The 27,357-nt window shown below is 38.3% G+C and overlaps 2 long non-coding RNA genes across 2 annotated transcripts; one reads left to right on the forward strand and one right to left on the reverse strand.

Moving 5' to 3' along the window:
* The first annotated feature begins 758 nt into the window (after window positions 1-758).
* On the forward strand, window positions 759-7,635 carry LOC114138627 (uncharacterized). The gene is made up of 2 exons (XR_003594256.1): window positions 759-2,488; window positions 3,674-7,635. It is a non-coding gene; the product is annotated as an uncharacterized LOC114138627 (long non-coding RNA).
* On the reverse strand, window positions 4,351-10,827 carry LOC114138628 (uncharacterized). Its single transcript, XR_003594257.1, has 2 exons — window positions 6,958-10,827; window positions 4,351-6,903 (listed from the first exon to the last, which is right to left on the reverse strand). It is a non-coding gene; the product is annotated as an uncharacterized LOC114138628 (long non-coding RNA).
* Window positions 10,828-27,357: the final 16,530 nt, after the last annotated feature.

The following is a 27,357-nucleotide window of genomic DNA, read 5'->3' on the forward strand; positions in this document are numbered from 1 at the left end:
CGCCGCCTGTAGCTCGGTTGTCAGGGAGAATCAAGTTCTGACATGCCCGTCGACATCTGACAGCTAAAAAGTTTCAGCATTTCCATTTCACAAACAACAAGATCATTTAATCACATTTAAAGCTTGTGTTTTATTGGTAAAGGAAAAATGTCAAATCAGCGAGCTTTGGGGGGGAAATTCACTGATTAGGCCTGATAATCAAAATCTGACGGGAATCCTCGAAAGGCCCAGAAGGCGACATCGAGTCCCTAATGTGCCGATAATTGAGCATTGGGTTGGACAAACATCTGCCAGAAGTCACAGTTGAAATCCATATGGCTGGGAGATAATTGGCGTGCGCAGGCCCGGGCTTGACGTGAGCAGATCCATAACAGCCTGTGGGTGGCGGCCATGATGGAGGGTTGGAGTCGCGCGCCGGTCACCGCCTCACTCCGCTGTTCAGGAGTTCATTGGGAGGATTTTATTATTCTGCTGCACTTCCTGTGTGTAGCTAGATAAACTTCTCATTGAAGCCGGTGACCTCTGCCTAATCCAGGGCTGTCTAAACCTTTTGGGCCAAAATCATTGAGTCAAAAGTATTCACAGGTCAAGAAAATAGAAAAAATTAAAATTTTTCTTTTTGCTTATCTCTTGTAGGAAAATGATGTTATTCATCATACATCCAAAACTTAAAAAATTATTTTTTTTGTATTAAAAGAAAGACTTTTAGTTTTCTAATTATTTTGAGCTCAATTGAACAAATTTATTCTCAAAGTTTCTTTCAAAAGGTTTTTTTATATTTAGCCAAGTTTATAAATAAAATAGAAGCTGTTTTGTGCAGCAAATTCAGCTTTTCACTAAGAGTCTCTGGATATTAAAGTGTTAATATAAACATACTAGTAGTTTCTGTTTTACTTAACATTTTCCATTGAAAGAAAATTATGTCAGTAATCGTTTTTACCCAAATTACAGATAAAAAGTCTCAGTTTACATTATCCACCTGTGCTGGATACGCCAAATTTGTATCATTCTCAAACTGTAGTTGGGGGGCCGACCAATTGTAATCCCAAGGCCACAAATGGCCCCGGGCCACACGTTGGATACCCATGGCCTAATCAGTCATCCAAGCATTAGGTTCCGGAGAATTCATGATGGCGTTTTCATAAGCCGAAGAGGAAGGTTTTAGGGAAAAGTATGAAATGTTTGCAAAAACTAAAGAATGAAGTTAACTGCTACACAACAGAAGAAATAGTTAAAGGTGATCTATTAACAGATTAGGATATGTCTGCGCTGTCAATGTTATTGTTTAAATCCGGACATTTTTGCGCATGCGCACAACACTGAAGGGCAAAAATACGATTCTGTTACTTGCCATCCATAACCACACTGCTGCAGTAGAACAATCCTGTTAACTAAATAACACCTGGAGATGGAGGTATTATTAATCTAGTGCAGTGTGTCACAGCAAAGGGAAAAAATAACGCAGAAAAATTGTTGAAGAGCTCAAAACCATTCATATGCTATGCTACACACACCCTATCGCCATAGCAACTGACTGACTACTGCTCCACTAGTACAGTATATCAGGACTTAACACCAAAAAACACCCAAACATTTCCCACACAACAAACAGAACATTCAGTCCATTACAGTTTTATGTTTTTAGGATTGATGTTTATTTTGTGATTATTGATAAGTGATCGTATGAACTCAGCTCTGATCTGTCAGAGAGTTGGTGTGATGGTCGCCTTTGTTTTTGTTTTTTACTGAACCGAAAGACCCAAAATTCTGCAAAGTCAAGCTAGCATAACTGACCTACTTCCTTCTCACTCGTTAATTTTACTTTTATGAAATTCCTGACTTTATTTAGTTGTCATAGTGTTGACGATTAGTACCAAAGCACTCCGTCCCTTTTCCTTTTATATATCACTCATACATTTAAGATTTTGATGGCTGCCACTGGACTCCTGAAGAGACAATATGTTGCAAACCCTCAACTGACCACAATTAAACACCTGCAGTAGGACTTTCAGTTTCCACAGTAAGAAAGTAAGATGTCTGAAGTCCAAGATGTTTACTATGATCAACCCAAGGAAAGTCGACTTCAATTTGTTCAAAAGTGAGATAAGATTCCTGCCAGAAGCCATTGAGTGACATTTAAAAGTAATATAGATGCTTGTTGTGAAGGGGTTGAATCACTTTGGTACAGCAGTAGTCATTAAAGGTTGAGGTTTATGTTTAATTTGAATTGTAATGTAAAATGCTTCTGGTTGACTTGTTCATCCTAAAGCTGGTTGTATGTTTGGGCAATGATATTGAATATTTTAAGGTTCTAACGTAATTGGATGTAGCAGAAGTAAAGGTTGATGTTTGGTGAGTTTGGCAGGTTTGTTGGAGTCTCTTGAATAAATAATCACAGTTTTTTTCCCCCTCAGGTCTTTCCCACATCGGAGAGGCTTGATTCATTATGACAGCGCGTCTCTGGAGGGAAATCTCAAAGGGTCTGACGGTGAGAGTAACTGGGACGACACAGAAAAACACTTTGGCTTTACTCACTAAACAGATTGTATATAAAAGGAAAGTTGAGTGGAAGGACAAGCTATAATAGAACCTTGCACAATCAAAAAGAATAGTGACAGATGTGAAAAGATTGTGAATTCATAGGGCGTAGACTGTGGCACTTGTATTAAGCAATTCCTGAACCAGAGACCAGTTCCCAAGATTTCATTAAATTCTTATGTGAAGTTTAGTGAACTTTTAAAATATTAGAAAAAAGAAGAAGAAGAAATGGCATATTTCCATTTGGAGGGTGAAAACTAGCATGAATCAAGCTAGCATCTCAGGAAAATGGAGAGATGTTTTCAGGAATGTGTTGCCATTGGGCAAGTTGTAATTGTTCTGTCAAGTTAATGCTGCTTTTTTAATCTGCTTTAATCAAACTACAGTCCACTTGTATAGGAACTCTGGTTCGCTTGGAGAGGTGTGAATGTGTAATGGACCCAAAGAGTGAACTCTGGTCCGCCTACAAACCTCGATCTCTGTTTGGTTAACGTGAACTCTGGTACCATTTGAATGCATATGTGAACACCATATGGACCAGAGACCGCTCCAAAAGCAGGAAGTGGACTAGAGTGCAGGGCATTCTGGGTAATTACAACCAAAACAAGCATGTTAGTTTAGCGCTACCAGAAGAAATGGCTCATTTTCTTTTGATAAAGACAAAAGAGAAATCCTATTACCCATAATAACTGACGCCATTCCATTTTAGTTCACATTTTGTGCAACAGGAAGTGGTGCTAAGTGTCTTCTTCAGAGGTTTTTGTTGTTTCCTTCAGTGGACAACACCTCCTTTGCCCCACAGGCAAGGAGGGGAACAGGTTGCTCAAAGGGTTTGGTTGGTTTGACTCAGTTCAGTGTGAAAATGAACCACAGCAGCTGAAAATGAAACAAACGTGGTAATTTTGGTCCCTAATCAAACGGACTATCAAGTGTGAAAACAAACGAACTGGACTTTCTTGGAAGTTGGACTGGAGTTCGATTAAAGCGGACTAAACGGGGCTGGTGTGAATGATTCGTTGGAAGTATTAGCTTCTGCTGATGTTCATGGTGATTTTTGGAAGAAAGGTTGATGTTTGGTGACTTTGGCAGGTTTATTGGAGTCTCTGTAATAAATAATCACAGTTCCCCCCCCCAGGTCTTTCCCACATCGGAGAGGCTTGATTCATTAGGACAGCGGGTCTCTGGAGGGAAATCTCAAGGGGTCTTCTAATGGTGCGAGTGACTGAAAAACACTCGGCAAGGAAAAACCTGAAGAAAGACAACACTTCCTTTTTTTCCTCCCTCTTTCATTAAAAACAAATGAGCTCTCCCTGTCAACAAAGTACCATAAGCGCTCCACCAGCGCCACCAGCAGCATCAGCAGCAGCCTGGGGAATTCCCATTAAAGGCGTTTGAGGCCGAATCGGCGTACAAATAGATGCCGTGCTCCTGGGAAATCACGGCAACAAGCAGATACATGTTAAAACTCGGGAGAGGCTTCCCCAAAATCCAGATGTGACTGTGGTTCGCCGGCCGCCCCGGCCAGTAATGAACCAATTAGACAGACAATTATGAACACCTGTGATGCTGATTGGCACGGCGCGGCCGCGTCTCCTTCCGCAGCGCTAAAGACGCACCGAATGTTGCTAAAGTTAACCTTTAACAAGGCCTGTAATGATGACGAGGGGCCAAACACACACACACACACACACACACAGGAGGTTCGCATTAGGAAGAGCAGCTCATCCCACTCAGCTGCTTATTGCGTCATGTATTATTGAAGGCAGCTCTTGTATAAACACAACTCCAATAAATTGGGGTCTCAGTTTTTCAGATTCATTAAGGTTAATGCAGTTTTAATTAGTGCTTGATTTGAAGCCTATTAGAGGCAATTTATAAGTCCTTCTTGTGGACCTGAGAAATGACGTTGCGTGGGATTAATATGATAAAAGGCACAAGTTGGAGCTGCGGTCCCTGCTGGGTTGAAGGGATTCCTCTCGTTTCGCTGTAACGGCTTGTTTATTTGCACAACTGCTTTCAGGCACATTAAAACAATCTAATGAATGAGCAGCTTTGGCTTCAGGGATTGCTTCATCCACTGCTTGGACAAATGAAACTGAAGTGATTAGTGCTGATTAGAAGAATGCAGAAGAAATGGATTGAAACAGACAACGAGATGTCCTTTAACCTTTCAGAGCAACTTTATTCTCCAGGCGCTCAGGTCAGTTTGTCTTACATTTAAATCTGAGGTGTTTAACTTCTATTAAAAAAATTGTTTTTTACATATTTGTTAAAAGCGTTATGTTGTGACAGCAAAATATGAGACAAATTATCAGTGAAAAGATTGATTTCCTCCACCTTCTCCCCACAAAAACAAACAATCAGAGCCAGTAGGACTGTCTTAGTGCTGTCAATCAACCTGTGAACATGTTGCTAAATGTCCTAATGGTGGAGAAACAACTTATTACAGGAAAATTGTTTATTTACCATCATCGGTGGCTATGCAATGAGCCTGAGCATTGACAGTAGGGTACATTAGCTGCAGCATAGCAGGTAGCTACAGGCAGGGTGATTGATAGCGCTAAGACCCGCCTCCTGGCTCTGATTGGTTGTTTCTAGTTAGCATTGGGAGAAGGCAGAGGAGCTAAAACATTTTCATGGATTATCTGGGGATAGTTTCAACAAATATATAAAAATTACATCGTTTTATAAAAATGACTGCAGTTTTAAGGCAGGAGTGTCCAAACATTTCACCCAGAGGACCAAAACTGACAACCTTGAACTTGTTGTGGGCCACAAAATTAAGTTAATTAAAAATGAAAAATATTGTTCATTGTGATCAGTTGTTTGAACAAAATTTTTTATAAAATCTGTAAATCCATTAAATATCCAAAACATAAGTGGGTCTGGACTGTTTACTTATTAAATTAAAAACATTATTATTTTTTTTTATTTTTGGGTCATCAATTGTTTTTACCAGGCTTGATATAACTTCAACTGTACAAAAACACACAGCAGATTCTGAAGAAATATAAAAAGGTGTGTATGAAAAACTAAGTACACCCCATAATTCAAGAACCACTTTTACTGGCAATAACTTGAAGTTATATGATTCTAAATACAGCTTCAATAAAATAAATATTATTTATTCCAAAGGGAGCTTGAATGTAGTAACTCATATCTGTATCTTCATAGAGTTGTGATGCTGTGGGCAGGAAGGATCTCTGGTAGCAGTCAGTCTTACAACAGATCTGAAGAGGTCTCTGACTGAAGATGGTCTGATCACAGCCCCAACATGCTAACAGCTCAATATGCAGGTAGGAGAGACACCAAGCTCTGCTAATCCACTTCATTTGCTTGTGCTACCTTCTTTAAAGTCAGAATTTTGAAATTAAAGTCAAAATTCTGAAAAGGTAGAATTTTTTTTTTTCCATAGTAAAGATTGTCATTACTGCTCCACATATTTTAAAAAGTGAAGTTAAACTAAATTTTGCTTGCAAATAGACATTATATATATATATATATATATATTTTTTTTTTGTTGATAGAAACGTAATAATTTTGGTTTTCATATTGTAACTGTACTCCACATCAAGCAGCTCAGTGCTGTTGCCGTTGATGTAAAATAAACCAAATATTCTCTTGAGGTTTATTGAGTAAAAAGGTCCACTGCTATTCAGAGTCTGGAAGCCGTAAAGTACAAGCAGAACACAAATGCCCCACAAAACAGTTTGATTGTCCTTTTCAGCAGGAGCATGTTTAGCCCAGCTGGGCCACATGGTGCTTTACTCTCTCAAAACATGGAGGTGTAGAACGAACTGTTGTGGGCCACTCTGGAGTGGAGATGGCCTGAAATTACAGCAAGACGGAGGGGAGACGAACCGTTGACAGCAGGAGTCACAATACATTAGCAGAGCCTCCAACTGGCACACACACACATACACACACCCACACACACACACACACTCACACACATGCACGCCGTCATGTTTTTGTATCTTGTAGGGACTTTACATTGACTTCCATTCATTTTCTAGAGGGTAACACTTACCCTAACCATCACATGATTAACCTCTAACCCTCATCAAAACTCAATTCACACATAAATCCTAAACTTAACCCCAACCCCCAAAACAGCGAAATGTCCCCACAAGATGCAGTGTCCCCACCACCCCACAGTTAGACAGCAGTAGGTCCCCACAAAGATATAAAAACCGGGTTCACACACACACATGTTTGCATAGCTATCTTTGTGGGGACCTTCCATTGACTTCCATTCATTTCTACAGCCTAAACCTTACCCTTATCCTAACCCTGTCCATTACATACCTAACCCAAACTCAACCAAAACCTCAACCCAATTCACACCTTAGTCCTAAATCTAACCTCTGACCCGAAAACAGAACTTCAGTCTAACCCCTAACCGAAACCTGTGGGGACCAGGCTTCGGTCCCCACAGGGAGCAGTGGGTCCTCACAACGTTGTATGTGTCAGGAAAATGGTTCCCACAAGGTATTACAAACAAACGCAAACACACACACACACACACACACACACACACCAGAATCTGGATGAATTGTTAACATGCTGTCTGAACATCACCCTCTCATTTCTCCTCTTTCAAGCGGGAAAGCGGCGCCCCTGAAAAAGTTAGCAGGCAGGTGGAAGTCCTGTGTTTGGCTCGCAGGTTGCCGTGGCGACCTCCCAGCTTTCCATGTTTGGAAATTGCCACCAGGAGCGACTAAAACGCTCCCATCTGCAAACTCGGGAGAGACCTGAGATCAATTTTGTTGCGTTTACTCCAGAGAGGCTCACAATGGGAGTTCGCTGAAGATCACTTTCCAGTTGGATGTGAGCAAGACGGCGACGGTTCGCACGTCCCGCTGCCTCATATCTGTGTAACGTGAGCCGCGCATTGCTTCAGTCTCAACACTGTTCCCCTAAACAGGATTTAATTTGCACATGCAAGACATGCACTCCTTTATGGAGCATATTAAAGATGATGTTCAAACATATTATCAAATTTAACCCAATTATGTCTGTTTTCTTTTCATTTTATAGCCATAAGCAGCGAAAGTTGACTTTTAATCAAAGAGAGAAAATAAATCTTTACACTGTGTTGCCGCTTTCTTTCAGGAGCAGGTAATTGATGCCGGCTTCCTCTTCCTCCTCTTCCTCGTCTAACCCTGTGCAGCCACTAGATGGAGCATGATAACCACAGAGAGGATCTCCCGGTGGGACCCCGACCCCCGACCCTGCCCCGGATCCGGTGGGTGCTGCGGCTCCCGGCGGAGGTGAGAACGGGAAATTATCTGCCAGGTTTATCACGGATTCCCATCGACTTCCCGTTTGTTTTTATTGTTTCTTTTACCATCCAGACGTTTCTCAGTGCAGGTCAGTGGGAGTAAGAGGTCAGAAACGTTAAAGCAAACAGACTTTTACCAACATAAAGACTTCTGTTTTTATCATTTTGTCCTTTAATTTGCTTTCTATATCAAAATTATGCATAAAAAAACATCAAGTTTTTAAATTTAGCCTATTTAGGAGACAAAGTAAACTCTTAAAGACTTTTTGGTGGAAACAATAAATTAAACTTGAAAAATATGAATTAATATGAGTCACAACAACATTAAATTTCCCTTTGAAATTAATAAAGTATTTAAGCTGTTTTATTTTTTTAGTTAATGTATCTTAAGGCAGAATTTGACCAACAAAATTAAAAACATAGAACGAGACCAACTCGAATAATTTAGTTTTTACTCAATTGATTTATTATTAAAAAAATAGAGTGTGATGTATTTAAATAAGTGGACCAAAATATGCTCATAAGTCATTTCAAACACATGCATATAATGTTAAATGTTTTTAAATGTTATAAATTTACTGCGATGCTGCTGGACGTTTGTGGGAAAAACTTTCTGTTCTCCATAAGCGAAGCCCCAAAATGCTGCTAATAAAGTCCAGAGGGTTTCACCTGAACCCCTTAATTTACTCTCTGGAGTTTACGGTGAGGTCAGACGGGACCGACGGGAGTTTCAGTCCAGAGAAAAAATCCAATATTTTCACTTTATATGTTGGGAATCACTCCCCAGCATTCCTATTTTTCACTTGGACGACTTACGAGTATAATAAAGTAACAAAAAATACCAATAGTTTATACAAAATACTGTAACTAGTAAATGTTTTAAGCTTCTAAATATTGGAAATATTTGCTATAATTACAAATTTTCAGTGGAAACTTGTGTGTTTGGTTCTTGAAATTGTGGATAAAATGATTGCATTAAATAAACAATGTAAATTTTGTTCTCCAAAGAAAGATCTCCAAAAATACAAACAGCAATATTATATATTATTTTCAGTTTAAAAGTCCATTTTTGTGCCGTCAGTGACGCTGCCGTGCAGCAGAGCCTACAGAGACGATAACTCTCTCATATTCTAATAATCTGAGGCAAAGGAAATGTATTCTCCTTTATCTGCATTAATGCTTTTAAATGGTTCACAGAGATTTATTTTACTTGGGGCACTTATGTCAAGAGCAGTTACAGGAATTACTCTGGATGCAATCCTATTATAGGATGTCAAATATTTTGATGCTGTTGGTAAATGGCAGCACAGAGTGGAGGACAACAACCGGATGGCAATTCTGCAATTCCAGGATCAGAATAATAATAATGTTTTTTTTAAAAAAAAGCCCATTCTGCTTGTATGCTCACCTTTTGGAGTCCCAGGGCTCACCCCGGCCGGCAATGTAATACCGAACAATGAATTTTAAATAAAGTCAAACATTTGCTTCATGCTCCTCTACAGTTTAAACAAGCCATTTCAGATGGAGACGTGTGGATTTATTGTAAGTAAGAGATATAAGAGATAACTTAATCCCCAATTGGATTGTAAACCCCACCTCCACTTCACATGGCTCCACCCTTCCTTGACCTTTTGTCTCATTTCTCGCCGGGTAATGAATGCTTTCGGACTGAAACACTGCAGCCCGCGGTCCGCAGCGTTGGAATGTCATATCGGTGGAAATCACCCAATCAGCATGCTGGCGTTGAGCGCAAACAGAGCGAGGCGGCGCGACGCGCGGAGCGGTGCCGGACCGGGTCGTCTGGATGTCAATATAATAGACTGGCTTATGATGTGTAAATAACACAGCACTTAATGGTGCGCTCCGGCTCTGAGAGAGCAGCCAAAATCACAGCCACCAGCTTCACTCAGGCAGCAGGAGCGGAGCGCAGAGGCTGGGAAATCATGAAATGTAATAATTTACTCTTAATCTTTCTACTTTCAGCACTTTTATCCCTTTACTACACATAAAACAGCTGAATTAGTAGATCATAAGATAAAATATATCAGCTTTTACCATAGTAATTCCAAATTAAGGAAACAAAAATGTATTTCACCTTTTATTAGGGACACACTAAGAAAATAAAAAAATTTAATTAAGAAGAAAGTTGTGAATAAATCGTAGCATTACCAGACTAAGTTATGATTTTATTCTCAGATTACATTGCTATTCTTGTGATACTATGACCTTATTCTCAAAATATTTTGAATTTATTCTCTTATCATTCTAACTTTATTCTGATATGACTTTATACATTTAACATTATGACTTTATTATTAAAATACTTACTGTATTCTCATATTACAACTTCATTATTGCATTATTTTGACTTTATTCTCATACGACTTAATTCTTGTGAAATTGTGACTTTATACTAAAATTATTTTGACTTTAGTCTCGTACGATTTTATTGTTGTAATTTTCTGACATTATTCTCATTATGTTCTCATTTTATTTTTTATTTTCCTCAGGATGGCCTTAATACTCCACCGTATTTTTCTGTGTTTGCATCCACATGCTTTGACTAGACCTGAGTGAAGTTGCCTCCTCCACCTTCTTCAAATTAAATGCAATTGGCATCAAATATTTGTGCACAAAACCTTTGTTTGTACCGTTGTACTTTTTAAGATAAATAAAATTAACAATTTTACAGCTAAAATTTGTTGTAGCACAGTTGATTGACACAAAACCTGTTTGATCTGAAAATGTAGGGAAGCTGGTTGACCTTTGATGACCTCTGGAAACATTTATTAATATTTTTAAAATGATACGGTAAATTTTTGCAGCACAAACGTTTGAAACCAATTTTGTTTTATTTGAAGAAACTCGGAGCAACTTTATTCAGGTTTTTACTGGGCTAACGGTTATTTCTATTCTTTACAGTGATATATACTTTAATATTATTTTTATTTTTTATTTGACCTTTATTTATACGGCCGCTCTCTCTTTGTGTACATGTTTATTCTTATATACACTGCTCAAAAAAATAAAGGGAACACTTAAACAGGTGTTTCACACTTAAAGTGTTCCCTTTATTTTTTTGAGCAGTATATTTCTATACAGAACAAGTCCATAATTTAGATGATTTTTGAAAAGTTAATTTATTTCAGGAACTTTGTAAAAAGTAAAACACATTAAACAGATTAATTACACACAGATTGATGTTTGAACGTGTTTATTTCTGTTAATTTGACGATTTTCATATAACAGCTAATAAAAATATGACATTTAATATTACAAAACCAATAAAAAACAATTAAATGCAAAAATCTATCTATCTATCTATCTATCTATCTATCTATCTATCTATCTATCATTTTGTATAAAATACTAAATATATTTAACGTCTGCATGTTTAGAAACCTTTGAATGAATTTGAATAAAATCATTTTCAGATATAAAACCAAATATTCCCTGCAGTCATATTAAAGCACTCAGGCTAATACTTTTAGTGATGTAATAATTAACACAGCATACAGTGTGTGTGTGTGTGTGTGTGTGTGTGTGTGTGTGTGTGTGTGTGTGTGTGTGTATGTGTGTTTGATGTTGAGAGCAGAGTGGATGTTTATAACAACAGCCTTGAAATTAAAACACTGAGTGAACGACACACTCAGTGCTTTCGCTTTATGTGTTTTTAAATGTGAACATTTTTCACATTAATACAATAAACTCCTTTCTGCTCCGATTTCACACTGCGAGTCGAAACTCTCTGTAGTTTAAGAGTGAGGACCATCTTCTCTCTCACACACACACCCACACACACACACACACACCCACACACACACCCACACACACACCCACACACACACACACACACCCAGTGAGTGTTTTTTTACATTCACAAGGACTTCTTCCTCTTCTTATCTTTGGGGCCCCATAAGGAGCAGTCGGTCCTCACAATGTAATACTTATTGAAAAAACTGGGCTTTGCACTGCAAAAACAGAAAATCTTACCAAGTATTTTTAGTCTAGTTTCTAGTGCGAATATCTTATCAACTGTCAATAAGACAAAACTAAGTGAGAAGTAACTTTTTAGCAACATAAGAGATTGTTACATATGTTGTGTGTAATACTTTGTAGATGTTTTTATGTTTGATTTTTTATATTGTATTTCATGACTTTATGACAAACTGATGGATTGTATTCTTAGATTAAATATTTTTCTATGCTATTTAGTTACACGCTTTATGTAAGCCAATTAGGATTTTGACTATTCCTGAATTATTATTACTATAAATTTTAATACCTTTGATCTGTATTTTAATTGTTCAAAATAAACAAAATTAAATAAGAGCGACTTTAAGGAAATAATTCCTTAATATTGAAGAAAAAGTGCTAGTTATAAGTGAAATAAGAACTAATTTAATCAATATTAAGAAATTATTGACTTAAAACAAGCTCCTGTTTCTTACTGAAAAGTTACCATTAGGTTATTTTTGTTTTATTTCAAGTGTACTGAGACATTTGCACTAAACTAAGTGTTTTTGCAGTGAGAGATGAGATTCTTCAACTTCATTCTTATCCTATGACATATAAATGAATCTTAGTTCACTTGAAATAAGGTAAAGCTAACTTACAAGTAACGTTTTAACTAGATACAAGAGCTTAATCTTGATGAAAAGAAGGGAAAATGTTTTTTAAAATAAATAATCAGCCAATGGAACAAGAACGTTTTCATCAAAATTAATTAGTTAATTAAACAAGCTCCTATATTTTACCTAGTAAGATGTTAGATGTTGTGTTTTTGCAGTGTGCACTATAAAAACACATCTTACCAAGTTTTTTATGAAAATCTTAGTACACAACACTAACATAAAAGTACCTTTTCAGTAAGATATATGAGCGTGATTTAAGTGAATAATTCTTGAATATTAATAAAATGCACTAGTTTCACTGGCAAATTATTTCACTTGTAAGAATTTTTTTCTTTCCTTTTGTTAAGGAGCTATGGACTTAAATCAAGCTTCTGTTTCTTGCTGAAAACTTAATTGTAAGTTAATTTTGTCTCATTTTAAGTGTTCTAAGATATTTACAAAAGAAACTAGACCAAAAGTACTTGGTAAGAGTTTGTGGTTTTGCAGTGTAAAGGGTGAGAAATGCTAAAACACACAGACAGAGTAATGCAGCAGGTAAACACAGGGTTTCAGTCAGCTTTATAACGCTGTTTCCACTTAGAGAAAACTCATTCACACCTGCTGATGACACACATCAGGTGTCAACAGTATTCTGCAGCCGCTGCTCATGTGACTGTAATAAATAGCCGTGACCTCAGCGAACGCATCACTCATGAGCCGGCTTTAATTCGGTGGCTTTTTCCGTCGGACCCGGGAGACGGCGGCTGTTCCCACATCCACTGACCTTGGAGTTTCTTTAGAGCGCCGCCGCTCAAGGCCGCAGCCAATCTGTTGTTCCTAAAACGTCAACAAACCTCAACACTCAGTGAAAGCTAACACCTGAGCGCGAAGGTTGCCGTGGTGAGAGGTGCCGTGGGATCAAAAACAAAGCAAAGAAAAACTGATAAAGAATATAATTTTACCTCCCCTCTCTCCCCATAATCCCAAGCTTCCAAGAGTGACCTTTGATCCCGCAGCATGTGTGGTATGCTGAGCCGCTCGCGCCCCGCTCTGATCCTGGGAAGCAATCACCAAGCGCGCCGCTATCAGAGGAAAAGGAGAAACACTCTGTAAGCCCGAGTGTGGAGGTGAGCGCCGAGCGAAAAGCAAATGTGCAGGGATGGAAAAAATAACCAAGTGCAGCCAACCACGCAGAAAGCTGATGGGCCAGAGCGGCGCGTGATAAAGGTAAAGTGGATACTGTATCTACAACACAGCCTGGAGCCGACAGGGAGCCCAGGAAAAACAACATGGGAACAATCTGAGCGAGCCAACGCGGAACATTGCACTTTAATTTCACTCATTTGCTTTATTAACTCAGATTCTGATTATTTATACAACACAAATTCACCCCAAATCACCCTGTAACACAGAATCCAACCCCTTTTATTTCAATAAAACCTTATTTTCAGGTCTAATTACAGATCATGCACTGCAAAAACAAAATCTTACCAAGTATTTTTGGTCTAGTTTTTTGTGCAAATATCTTAGCACACTTGAAATAACACAAGTAACCTCTCAGGGAGATATTGGAGCTTGTTTTCAGTCAATAATTCCTTAATACTGGTGAAAAGGTTTTACTTCCACTGGCAGATTATTTCATTTATATCATGGAAAAATAGTGAAATAATCTGCCATCAATATTAGGGAATTATTGACTTGAAACAAGGTTTTATATCTCGCTGAAAAGTTCTTTCTAAGTTAGTTTTGTCTTATTTAAAGTCTACTAGGATGTTTCCACTAGAAACTAGACCAAAATTACTTTTTTGCAATGTAGCTCATATTTCCTGCTAGCATACATAGAAAATCATAAAGAACTCAATGAAAACTTGAATAATTAAATCTTAAAACACACAAGCTAATGGAAGCAGCGCCAGTGACCCAGTTTTATATCTAAGTCTACCAAATACTAAGAAAATGTATTTATAAACTCTGTATTAATTATTGTAGGATTTGGGAAATCTACCTGATCTAAAACCTGGAAAAGTTTAGTCTAACTACACTGCAAAACACAAAACTTACCAAATATTTTTGTAAATTTAGTGTAAATATCTTATTATGCTTGAAATGAGTAACTTTTCATCAAGATATAGGAGATTGTTTTAAGTAAATAATTCCTTAATATTGATGAGAAATTATTAGTTCCACTGGCAGATTATTTGATTTATAAGATGGAAATGTTTTCTTGTTATAAGTGAAATAAACTGCCAGTGGAACTAGAACTTGGTTGCTAGGCAACGGACTTGGCTGGCGTTGCTAGGTAACACTTGTCATAAGTAAAATAATTTGCCAGTGGAACTTGCACTCTTTCTGCCGTTTTGCAGTTTTCTGGATATTTCTCAGTAGAAATGATACTTTGTCACCTGCAAAGTTTGAAATATCGACTTTATTTTTCAAACTATGAGAGAACCAAGCAAGTAACTGCTGCTTTAGAGGTGAAGACAGGCGTTCCTCAGGGTCCGATCCTCGCCCCTGTTCTTTTTCTATACAAATAATCTTCAGATTGTTCGACTTTATGCAGATGATGTATTTATTTATTCATTTTTAGAAGAAGTAACAGATTTCTTTCAGTTTGATTGACCTTTTTCAAAGTGCTTTGACTAGGCTAATTAGCTAAATCAGTTTTCAGCGACTTCTAACCTGGCAGGTGATTTATTAGAAGGCTCCCATCTAGAGAGAGTTTTGACCCTAAAGTACATATGGATTACTTTATGGAAAACATTAACCGATGCTGAGTTTTTATTTAAGTTTGAACTGAATATGTTTTTATATTTCACTCATTTATTCATTAATTATTACAGTTATTACTATTTTATCCACTATTTTATCAATTTTAGAGTTATATTTTAGAGATACAGATGTACCGCATCAAGCTTATCTGTGTTTTGTTGCAGGTGCAAATCATTTTGTAACAATTGCAGATTTTGAGTTTACCAATTTCTATTAATTAAAAAAAAACTCATATTTGGTTGGTTTTAAGTGTATATATCAAATGTTTTATGTTTGCAAAACTGATTATTTTTTGGGTTTCTTTAGCTTTGTATTTCAAAACTTTACATGTATTAATGATATTGTTGCCAGTGAGTGGCAACCAACATTCCTGGTTTAATCAGTTTAATTACAATAAATCATAAATAAGATTAAAATAATATTCCCATTTATGCTCCAAAGCATCTTTAATCTTTGCCGATTTTAACTAAATCAAAAAGTCCATCAAAATGTATCATTAAAACCAGTACAAATAAGTTTAAAATTTTTTAATATTAGAAGGAAAATTGCCCAACATTTTTGGAGCATATATAAATATTTAAAAAATATATTTAGAAATTAAATGGGGAAAGTTTGGGGGAAGGAAAAACTTTACATAGAAAACTGTTTAAACGTGTGAAAGCATTTTCCTCCTCTAAACTAATAGGTACAGCTCTTTGCGAATTCAGAGGTTTGAATTTGTAATAACCGCCTCTGAAGCTCCACTACCCACGATGCCTCGGGGCGCGGCGAATTCTCCGCATGTGCGTTTATTTGATTGTTTAAGAGCGATTTCCGGAAAACCGAGTTTTTTGGACGGGCCGGGAGCTGCCTTGTAACAATTATGGGGTTAAATGGCAGTCGGCCACACAGGAGGGCATTTGCCTGCTGGCAGACCCTCCTTCCCGCTCTGAAGAGGTCAAAGGTCGGAGACTTTTCAGGAAAAGTCCATTTCTCAAGCTCCTCGAAACAGGTGGAGGCCAGAGCCGCTGTGTTTACTGAAACAGCAGGAGAGGAATGGAAAACAAGATGCTGACCTGGGAGGAACGCCGCCGCCGCCGAGTCCTTTACTCCAGGCAGAGCAGGGTGTACAAACTTCTTATCAAAAAAATTCATTTGTGTCTTTATTTGGAAAAAGGCTTTGCAGGTTTTCCTCATTAAAGCATCTAGTTTTAGAGTGTCGATTGGAAAAGACAGGAAAAAGATTTGGTAAATTCTGAGAGATAAAAACAGAATTTAGGTACATTTTTTTTAGAAACTCTTTCTATATTTAACCAGTTGTTTTTTTAAGTAATGGGAAGCAGATTTGGATGCAACAAAGTTTGCTTTTGGGTAAAAGTCACAGTAGATGTGGAGTTTGATGCATACCTTTACTTTTTTTGCACAATGTACACAGAAAACATAAAAATTTTTTAAATTTTGCAGTCCTGACGTGTTAAATTTCACTTATCAATTTATTTATTTATGAAGGGCCCTAAAAACCGAAGGCAACCAAACAGATCAATCAGAAAAGACAAACAAATACAATTGTCAATAAAAAATGTAAATGTAAAAGAAACCAAAGGAATGCATTTCTGCCAAAACAGTGAGAAATTTTGAGATTAATCACAAAACTTTTTTAGAAAAATCTAGATTAATCTCAACATTTCTGAGTATTTTCTAGCCATTTTTTTTATACTTTTCAAACTCAGAAATGTACACTTTTTTCCAAATAATTTCTGAAATTAATCTCAAAGTAGGAGTTTTCCTAGAAAACTTTTTACTTTTCAAATTAAAAAATTTCCTTATTTTGATTTTTTGTTTTTAGAAAATTCATGGAAATTTATTTTTTTCCTTTTTTTGCACCGTTGTAGATTGTAAGGTTGGTCAAACATGTAAAAATGATAAACATCATCAAGCCGTCTTTCAAACGTTTCATTCTAAGTATAATATGAAGTTAATAATAAAGCCCGATGCGCTGAATCGTTACCTGGTCTGGATTTCTTTTAGATATCGGTACCGATGCAGGTTATCGGATCGGTGCGTCTCTGCTCAGAGCTGCTGATCTGTGGGAGCGTTTTGTTTCGGAGGGAAGCAGAGGGCAGCGGGCGGTCGACCCCTCGCTGCTCGCCGTGTTTGGATTGGCTGATCCGCCGGGACCCGGCGCTGAACCTGTCAGGAAAGGCTTAAGTGTTCAGGATCAGGGACCCAAAAGGCATTCGGGCCTCGGAGGAGCTCGGCACACCTGCAGGAAGAGGCGGGCGGGCCGACCGGCTGGCCGGTCCTGACAGCAGCTGGGGTCGGTGTTCGACGCCGTGGCCCAAGGGCAAGGTCGGCCCGGCCCGCCCGGTCGGGTCGGGAACAGCGGGCGGATTGTTTTCGGATGCGCCGAATGCGTGCCAGCTGCGGCCGTGGATTCCTGACCTCACATTAGCACTACGAAGGGAAGCCGGACTGCTAATGAGCGCTGACCTCTGACCCCGGCTGAGCGGCTCCGCAGAACCCCGGACCCGGCGTGAGTCGCTCGTTTTCAGCTCCTGATCCCGACCAAAACCTTCTTTCTCTCCGTTCCGCGCAGGAAAACGTGCTGATTAGTGTTTTAATAACCAGAAATGTTGGGAGCTGTGAATAAATTCAGGTTTAAACTTTGAGTGGGTCGACATGAAAGCGTCAGCGTTTCCCCGGGCCTAATTGGGCCGGACAGTTAACATCAAAGCTTCACATGTAATCTGTTCTGAAACATTCTCATGGCTCCGCTCTCTTTCTCTCTCTGAAAATAATGTAATGAAGGTCATTCTTCATAAACTCACTTTGATCTGTAATTTTTAATAAAATTTCCTCATCTCTACCTGCAGTCGATTTGCTTGCACACTTTTCACCTTCGTTCCTTTATTTTTCCCTCGCAGTGTGTGGTAGCAGCTCAACTCGCCTGAACAAAAAAAACAACAACTTAAAAGCGTTTTTTTTTTTAACTGCTGACGTGCCCCAACACCTGCAACAGATGTATAATTAAGCTGTGATGCTTTATAATGAGGAGCTACTTTTATAGAGACGATTATGTGTAATGTAAAATAAAATGCATCGCCGTGGAAATCCCCACATAGCAGACTAAAGATTATAATTCAGCTCGTTAAATTGAAGGAAGGTTGGGCGACTTTTATTGCTAAGTCAGTGAAATTCAGCCGAAATTCCTGAACAAATAACATGTTTCACACACCGAGGCGTGTGAAACCGCCGCCGCCGCCGCCTTCCAGTTCCTATCGGCACGATTTAATGAGAAATCAGCTGCACTGCAAAAACACAAAATCTATACAATGTCTGATTGGTTGTTTTTTTTCTAAAGTGGCTCCAAAGTTAAAGAAAATATGTAAAGTTTACACATAATCCACATTTTAACACTCAATTAAGATTTTGTCATAATAAAAATGCATGAATTATGACAAAAATAAAACATCAAATGAGAAGAAATCAATTTTTTAAACATTGAGGTTGAATTTTTTTATATATATATTAACTGTATTTTAACTTTTTAAGATGAAAATTTAAAAAGGGTTGCTTCAATACAATTTTATTAATTTTATTTCATCTGAACTCATTTTAGTCTTAAAATTAGGCGACTTCCTTTCTCACACTGCAAAAACTCAAAATCTTACCAAGTTTTTAAGTTTAATTTATGTTGCAAATATCTTAGTAGACTTGAAATAAGACAAAAGTAACTTAAACATAACTTTTAAGGAAGATATATTTTTAAAATATCATTTGTTAAAAGGGATTTTAAGGATGTTGTAATTATCTTGTCCAAATATCAGTTTTCTAAAGATGAAAATATGCAAAAAGTGTCGCTGCAATTTGTATTTACGCTGCAAAAACACAAAATCTTACCAAGTATTTTTACTAGTTTCTAATGCAAATGTCTAAGTTAACTTGACATAAGAAAAAACTAACTCACAAGTAACTTTTCAGCAAGTTGGAGAAGCTTGTTTCAAGTCAATAATTCTTTAGTATTAATGAAAAATTTCTAGTTCCACTGGCAGATTATTTCATTTATAAAGTGGGAAAAATGTTTTGTTACAGGTGAAATAATCGGCCAGTGGAACTAGAATGTTTTCATTAATATTAAGGAATTATTGACTTAAATCAAACTCCTGTATCTTTCTGAAAAGTTATTTATGAGCTAGTTTTGTCATATTTTAAGGGTACTAAAATATTTTTTCTACAAACTAGACCAAAAATACTTGGTTAAATTTTGTGTTTTTGCAGTGCGAGACGTAAAGATGAAATTCTGCAACAGTTCTCTCTCGTCCTTTGACATAAATGCTATTTTAGTACATTTAAAATAAGACAAAACTAACTTACAAGTAACATTTTAGTTAGTAATAGCTTGTTTTCAGTCAGTTAGGTTGTAATATTGATTAAAAAAGAGGGGAAAATGTTGTTATAATTGGAAAAACTCATGTACTTTATCAACATTCCAGAATTATTGACTTAAACAAGCTCCTATATGTTTCTGAAAATTTAGTTTTGCTTTATTTCACGTGCACCAGATCAGAAGTAGTTGGTTATGTTTTGTGTTTTTGCAGTGCAGATCAGCTGCAGTAACGAGCCGTGAGCGCTAATACTTGGGGATCAGTTGCACTGGATGAGGCGGCTTTATCCAGTTATTAGGGTAATGTAATGGAGTCTCTTAATCCAAACCCAGCAAACCCTCACACCGTAGGGGGCACAATGGTGAGGCAACATGTTATTCCAACACAAAGCTGACTTCCCTGCTAATGTAACAGGACAGTGAGGTTCAAACAAGTCCTTCACAGTATCTCCCCTAAAATGATTTTCTCCCTTTTCTGCCTCCAACAGACGCTCTGCTGGCATATTCTACGCCCCTTAATGCCAAATTAAACCCCGGCCTCTTTTATTTTAAATGAGGGAAAAAGGCGAAAGAGAGCCACTGGTTAATCTAGAAAAAAAAATTAAAACGGTATTAAAAAGTATAGAACATTACATTAATGCCGTCCGGCACAATTGGTGGTAATTGGGAGATAATCCAGGAGCGGCGGGCCGGGTTCTGCCGCCGCGGAGTCCTACGAGCCGCGGGACAGGGTCAGAGGAGGAGGAAGAGGAGGAGGAGGAAGAGGAGGAGGGATTAGCTGTGGCATTGTTGGCTCTTTCCACTGGAACATGACCTTGACGAGAGTTTGGTTCCTCTCTCTCCTTTCTTCCTCCATATATTCCAGCAGAATGAACTTTAATAGCAGCATAATGGGGCGATTCAACAAGGCCAAGAGAAACACGCCAAACATGGAGAGTAAAACCTCCGACACCTTCACGGCGTTTTGGGGAAAGACCCTCACCTACCGTATTTACACATCCCAACTCCAGATCTGCAACTACAGATGCAGCTGAAACAAGAGGAAACAGCGTTTTATTAAAAACTATTTAAACCACAGATGTCTCAGGATGGAATGAAAACTGTTGGTGATTTTATTGTTTGGCTGAAGTGCGACCCGGATGACGGAGTGACACGTTTTTATCGCATGAACAAACTTCTTCATGTGATTTTAATCATGTTTCTTATTTCATTCCCACATTGTGTTTTTCTACATTAGCAGAATATCAACAAAGTTTTGTGCATATTTGTAATGGAAACGCAGAAACTATCATTAGTAACTTTTATAAAATATTTCTGTTAATATTAAAACTGAAAATCTGTGAAGAAACATCCATTTCCTGCCTGAGCTACCATTGCCGTTTAAAGAAATGCACTGCTCTCTGTCAGAAACAACCAATCAGAGCCAGGAGGCCGGTCTTAGCACTGTCAATCACCCTCATGTACGCTGCTAAATTCAAATTCAAAATGACCTTATTGATCCCAAAGGGAAATTCTTCAGTTATTGTAGATAAATGTACTGATGGCAGAGAAACAAGTTATCATTACAGGAAAACTGTTTGTTATCCACAGCCATTGGTGGCTATGCTAACTAGCATTAGCATTCACAACAGCCTCTGTTGTGGGGAACAAGCTGTTATGAGGGGCTGAGCAGCTCACACATGAGCATGATTGACAGCAGTAAGACCCTTCTGGCTCTGATTGGTTTTTGTTTTTGCAAAAAGACAAAATCCTACCAAGAAATTTTGGTCTAGTTTCGAGTTCATCTATCTTATTACACTTGAAATAAGACAAATCTAAAAGTAACTTTTCAGCCAGATATAGGTTCTTGTTTTAAGTAAATAAATCCTTAAAATTAATGAAAAAGTTCTAGTTCTATTGCCATATAAATTTACCTAAAACAATCTATTTTCCCAATGTTATCAGTTAAGTAATCTGCCAGTGGAACCAGAACTTCTTCATCAATATTAAGAAATTATTTACTTAAAACAAGCTTCTATCTTTTGCTAATAAGTTTCTTCTGAGTTAGTTAACCAAGATATTTGTGCTAGAAACTAGACAAAAATACTTGGTTATATTTTGTGTTTTTGCAGTGCTGCAGATGGCAGAAGGACACTTTTAACAAATATATAAAAAAACATATTGTTAATAGGGCTGCACAGTGGCGCAGTTGGTAGCACTGTTGCCTTGCAGCAAGAAGGTCCTGGGTTCGATTCCCGGCCGGGGTCTTTCTGCATGGAGTTTGCATGTTCTCCCTGTGCATGCGTGGGTTCTCTCCGGGTACTCCGGCTTCCTCCCATAGTCCAAAAACATGACTGTCAGGTCAATTGGTTTCTCTAAATTCTCCCTAGGTGTGAGTGTGTGTGTGCATGGTTGTTTGTCCTGTATGTCTCTGTGTTGCCCTGCGACAGACTGGCGACCTGTCCAGGGTGTACCCCGCCTCCCGCCTGGAACGTAGCTGGAGATAGGCACCAGCAACCCTCCCGACCCCATTAGGGACAAAGGGTGAACAGAAAATGGATGGATGGATGGATATTGTTAATAAAAGTTTGCAGCTTTAAAACCAGATTAAAAACACCATGATGATCAAAAACATCATGAGCATGATGTTCATGTTTACTAAACTATTTTTTTTTTTATCCAGATTAGTTTAGTAGCACAAGTTGGATTTTTTTAGGGTGAAAAGATCAGATTTGCGACGTTCAGTCTGCAGGGAAAAAGTTGGATATTTGTTGCATACAGGCAGAAAAAAAAGCTGATTTGTGTCGTATGTTCCTGCTGTGTGAACGTAGCCGTGGAGTAGCAGTCTTCCTCGCAGAAACAGCTGCTCCAGCTACAACAACAAAGTTTAAGTGTGCCAAAATGAGACGGGCGATCCAGAGTGCTGTGGGAAAGCCTGTAAATGTTATGTGTTTTGAAAATAGTTCCGATAATCTGTCCCCTAATCCCTTAATTGGGAGTCAATGTAGTCTCCTGCGAGCGCACAAAGCCGGAGCCGGAGAAGATCTCTTAGAGGGAAGCGCCTACACCTGGGCGATGAGGCCGCCTTTCACTGCGCCGAGGACGCTTTCAGGAAAGTCCTTGGCTGTGAACGTTCCCATGTTAAAAGCACTACCTATTAAGGTACATCTGAGAGAGATATATTTCCGCACGCTGTTTGAAGAATTCCCATTTGCATGAGAAAAAAAAAACAAAAACGTGGGTCTGTGTAAAACTGTAACTTGTGAACTGATCAAAAGCCAGAGGCCGTTCTGGAGCTGAATGGCTTTCCCCCTTTGACACGAAAGAGGCTCTCTTGAGGCGCCTTCGCGGCGGTGGCCTTGGAGGTTAGCAAAATGTCGCCCCCCACACCAAACGGGCTATTCTCTGGAGTCCGGACAGCACTTGAGGAGAAAAGAGACGGTTTGCCGCTGCGGATCAAGCCCCACTCACATTCCAGAAGAGGCTTTTCCTCATCCTGCAGACGGCCTTTGAAAAGTGGATGTGCAGCAGCTAAACACGCCAAACGAGGCTGGTTTTCATATGCTAATATTATTGGTTAAAAGGGATTTTATATGTATAAGAATGTTGTATTGTGGTTATCTTGTGCAAATATTACACGGTTATCAGTATTGCTGTTTTCTTTTAAATGAAAATATGCAAAAACATAAAATTTTACCAAGTGTTTTGGTCTAGTTTCTACAAATATCGTAATACACCTGAAATAAGACAAAACTGAATTAAAAGTACATTTTCAGCAAGAAATAGAAGCTTGTTTTAGGTCAAAAGTTTCTTAATATGCATGAAAAGTTCTAGTTCAACTGTCAGATAAAATGTCTTGTTATAAGTGAAATTTTAAGTGTATCGACCTGAGAGGTCAGGATGCTGCAACAGTAGCATCCAGTTTCTGTGTTGCTCAGTGGTGAACAGGCAACATCTCTGACATAAAACGATCAGATCCGGTGCGTTTGAGTTTTAAATAATTTTTTTCCCACCAGCTCTTTAGTCCAGTTTAATCAAATTCTGGTTTATTTGCCTACAAATAAGTCTGGTTTGTTTGGGGGGAATGAATGCTTAATTGAACTCTTATGCGGGAAAAAAAAGTGAACTCTGGTCCGCATACAATCCTCGGTCTCGGCTCGGTTGAAGTGAATTCTGCTGGGGTTTGAATCCGTATGTGAACACCAAACGGACCGGAGATCGCTCCAAAAACAGAAAGTGGACAAAAATAACCAAAACAAATGCGCTAAGCTAGCGTTAGCAAGAGAAATGACTTGTGGTATTTTTACCAAAGACAAAAGAGAAATCCTACAATCGCTAAAAATCTGACCCTCCTTCATTTTTGTTTACATTTTGCAAAGAAGGAAGTTGCACTTAGTGTCTTCTTCAGAAGTTTCCATGTTGCCTCCTTCTGTTCTTGGTGCAGCGCCTCCACAGGCGAGGAGGGGAACAGTTCTTTCAATTAATGTAACAAATGTAGTTTTGGCCAGTTAAAATGAACTCTGGCATAGTTTGAATGCATATGTGAATGCAAGATTTTAGTGTAAAGCATTCTGGGTAAATACATCCAAAACAAACAAGCTAAGCTAGTGCTAGTGGGAAAAAATGGGTCGTAATCTTTAACCAAAAAGAAAAAAGAAATTCTACAACCGCTAAAATGTGACACTGCTCCATTCTTGTTTACATTTTATGAAGAAGGAAGGTGCGCTCAGTGTCTTCTTCTGTGATTTTCATGTGTTTTCCGTCAGTAGTTCTTGGTGCAGCACCACCACAGGCGAGGAGGGGAACAGGTTTTCCAACTAATGTAACAAATGTTGCAGTTTTAGTCCCAAATCAAACCAAATCTGCCGAACCATCAGGTGGGAAAACATCTTTAATTGCGACTAGATGTTTGACTTGAGAAAACACTTGCTTGGATCCCCAACTCTGTAGATCTCAGTCCGTTTCCCACTCCCCCTCTGCCTTTCTCCCACTCAGTGACTCAGCTGGTTTCACTTAGAGAACATGGAGAGAGCGGGTCACGGGGTCGTACCATGACCTCATCAAATTAGCCCCAACCGAGTGAGGTGTTTAGCACGAGTTAAAACAAGTAATCTGAAGGGCATTAAATGCAAATGCGACGGCCATATGCCCACTTCAAAAGCGATAGCTTCCATCGCTCCCCTCCACACACGCACACACACACACACACACACACACACACACACACACACACACACGCAAACTATCCAAGGGTCCCACATAGTGGGGGGGCCGTTAAGATGACAATGAGTTTCTGTCAAGCTGACCAGGTGCAACACATTTCGAGCGATGGTGGAGTTGTTTGATATCTGCAGGGAGAACGCTGCGAACCGTGAGTCCGAATGGCTCTTTGAAAGCAGATATCTCCCACACGTATGCATTATCTGCATCAAATCCCTTTCCAGCCTGACCTCAAACTCCGAGTATGGAAATAAAGGAGGAGATGCTTTTAGAGGTTATCCAGAAGTTTGCAGCAGAGGGAGGGAGGAGGGGAACGTCAGAGTAAATACTTCATAAACGCTCCGCCATGTGCTCCTGTTAGTGAGAGTGAGGACCCGGTCAGGCTGTGGAGATTACGGGCGAAGACTGATTTTACCCCCCGGGCGCTGGCCAGGCTGGGAACATGTGGCAGCTCATATGTGCTAATAAGCACCTGTGGAGAGGGAGGAGGAGGAGAAGGAGGAAGGAGGGGAAAACCCCTGCAGGGCTCGACAGCCGTGCCACCTGCACAGACCTCCACTGTGCCTCTGACTCAGGCAGGAAAACCTGACAAACATAATGAGCAACCAGGAGAAGCAACCAGAAAGTTACAAATCCTCACCTCCACCTGGCTGCAGATTTCAAAACCTAAAATAATATGGCTTTTATTGCTGAGCGGTTTAGAAAAATATAAGGTTTTAATCTGAGTATTAATAGCAGTATAATAGTGCAAAAACACAAACTCTACCAAGTATTTTTAGTCTAGTTCTATATTTCTATAAATAATAGTATCTATAAATATAGTATCTATATTTTAGTTCACTTGAAAAATGACTTACAAGTAACTTTTCAGCAAAGTAAAAGATTTAATCGATGATTAATTAATGTTGATAAAAAAGAACTAGTTCTATTGGCAAATTATTTCACTTATAATAAGACATTTTTTCCACGTTATAAGGGAAATAATCTGCCAATAGTACTAGAGCTTTTTCATCTAAGAACTCATTCACCTAAAAAAAGATTTTATATCTTGCTGAAAAGTTACTTGTAAGTTAATTTTGTCTTATTTCAAGTTAACTGAGATATTTCCACCAGAAACTAGACAAAAATACTTGGTAAGATTTTGTGTTTTTGCAGTGTAGAAATAAATGTTTTTTAGCTATTGAAGTTTAAAACCCATCTGGATTGTTTAATAGTAAATCGCAGTCTTGGTTTCGTCTGACCCATGGGAGTCCAAAGTGCGGTCCAGGGGCCATTTGTGGCCCTTGAAATGACTTTGCGATCGAAATTCAAGAACATTTCAACACTGAAAAAAGAGAACAGATGATCCAACTTTAAAAAAAACTGAGTTAATTTGTAACAAGTCATCAATTTAAATTTATTAAGTCGTCATGTTAAACAAACATAAAGTAAGTTTGACAAATTGAATTTGATTACATGCAACAAATTATCTTAATTTTTTGTAAGTTGGAACTGAAATCTCCTGTAATTTTTTATTTTTAAAACAAGATTTTGACAAATTCAAGTTTTCTTCAAATGTTAAATGTTATGTACAACATAAAACATCTGTATTTTAATAACCACGTCATTTTTCTTTTATTCTAACATCATAGAAAGTAGGAACACAAATATCCTGTGACTTTTACTCAATACTAAACTTTGCTCGCCCATTCATTCATTTGACTAAATATAGCGGCTGTTTTCTGAGAGTGACCCGTCTTCTCTTCATGTTGTTTTCCTTTATATGTTTTGAATATTGAATCAAAACCTGACAAACAACAAGGAACCAGGAACTTACATTTCCTCGCCTCTTCCTGCCTCATGATGCTTCGCTGTTTACTGAATGCACTGAAAATAAACCTGCTGCAACTGAAGGAAAACTTAAAGATTCTTTCTAGGTGATTCTTTTTGTTTTATTTCTCACTGATAAATGCAAACCACAGGATTTCTTGTGGAGTTTTCAAAAAATGCGCCAAGAACAGAAAGGGGAATAAGTCAAGTTTATTTGTTTAGCACATTTCAGCACTGAGGCATTTTGAAGTGTTTTACATCACAAAGCACCATAACATTATCAACTATAAAACAAGCTATAAACATTACATGACATAATGTATGCATCAAATAAATTGTTAAATATTTTATTTTTCAAAGCAACTCTAAACAGTGACTTTACGCTTGATTTAAATTGGCTCAGTGTTTTGACTGTTTTTCAGTTTTCAGGACGTTTGTTCCAGATTTGTGGTGCACAGAAGCTGAAAGCTGCTTCTCCATATTTGGTTGTGGTTCTGGGGATGCAGAGCAGAACCAGAACCAGAACCAGAACCAGAAGACCTGAGAGGTCTGGAAGGTTGATACAACAACAGCAGATTTTCAAGGCATTCAGTGATTTATAAACTAACAACAGTATTTAAAAGTCTATTCTCTGAGCTACAGGGAGCCAGTGGTAGGACTATAGAACTGAGTGATGTGATCTATCTTTTTGATTTTAGTCAGGACTCCAGCAGCAGCATTCTGAATCAGCTGCAGCTGGAGGATTGATTTGTTAGGCAGACCTGTGAAGATACTGTTGCAGT

Source organism: Xiphophorus couchianus, chromosome 22, assembly GCF_001444195.1.
Source record: "Xiphophorus couchianus chromosome 22, X_couchianus-1.0, whole genome shotgun sequence".
NCBI lineage: Eukaryota > Metazoa > Chordata > Actinopteri > Cyprinodontiformes > Poeciliidae > Xiphophorus > Xiphophorus couchianus.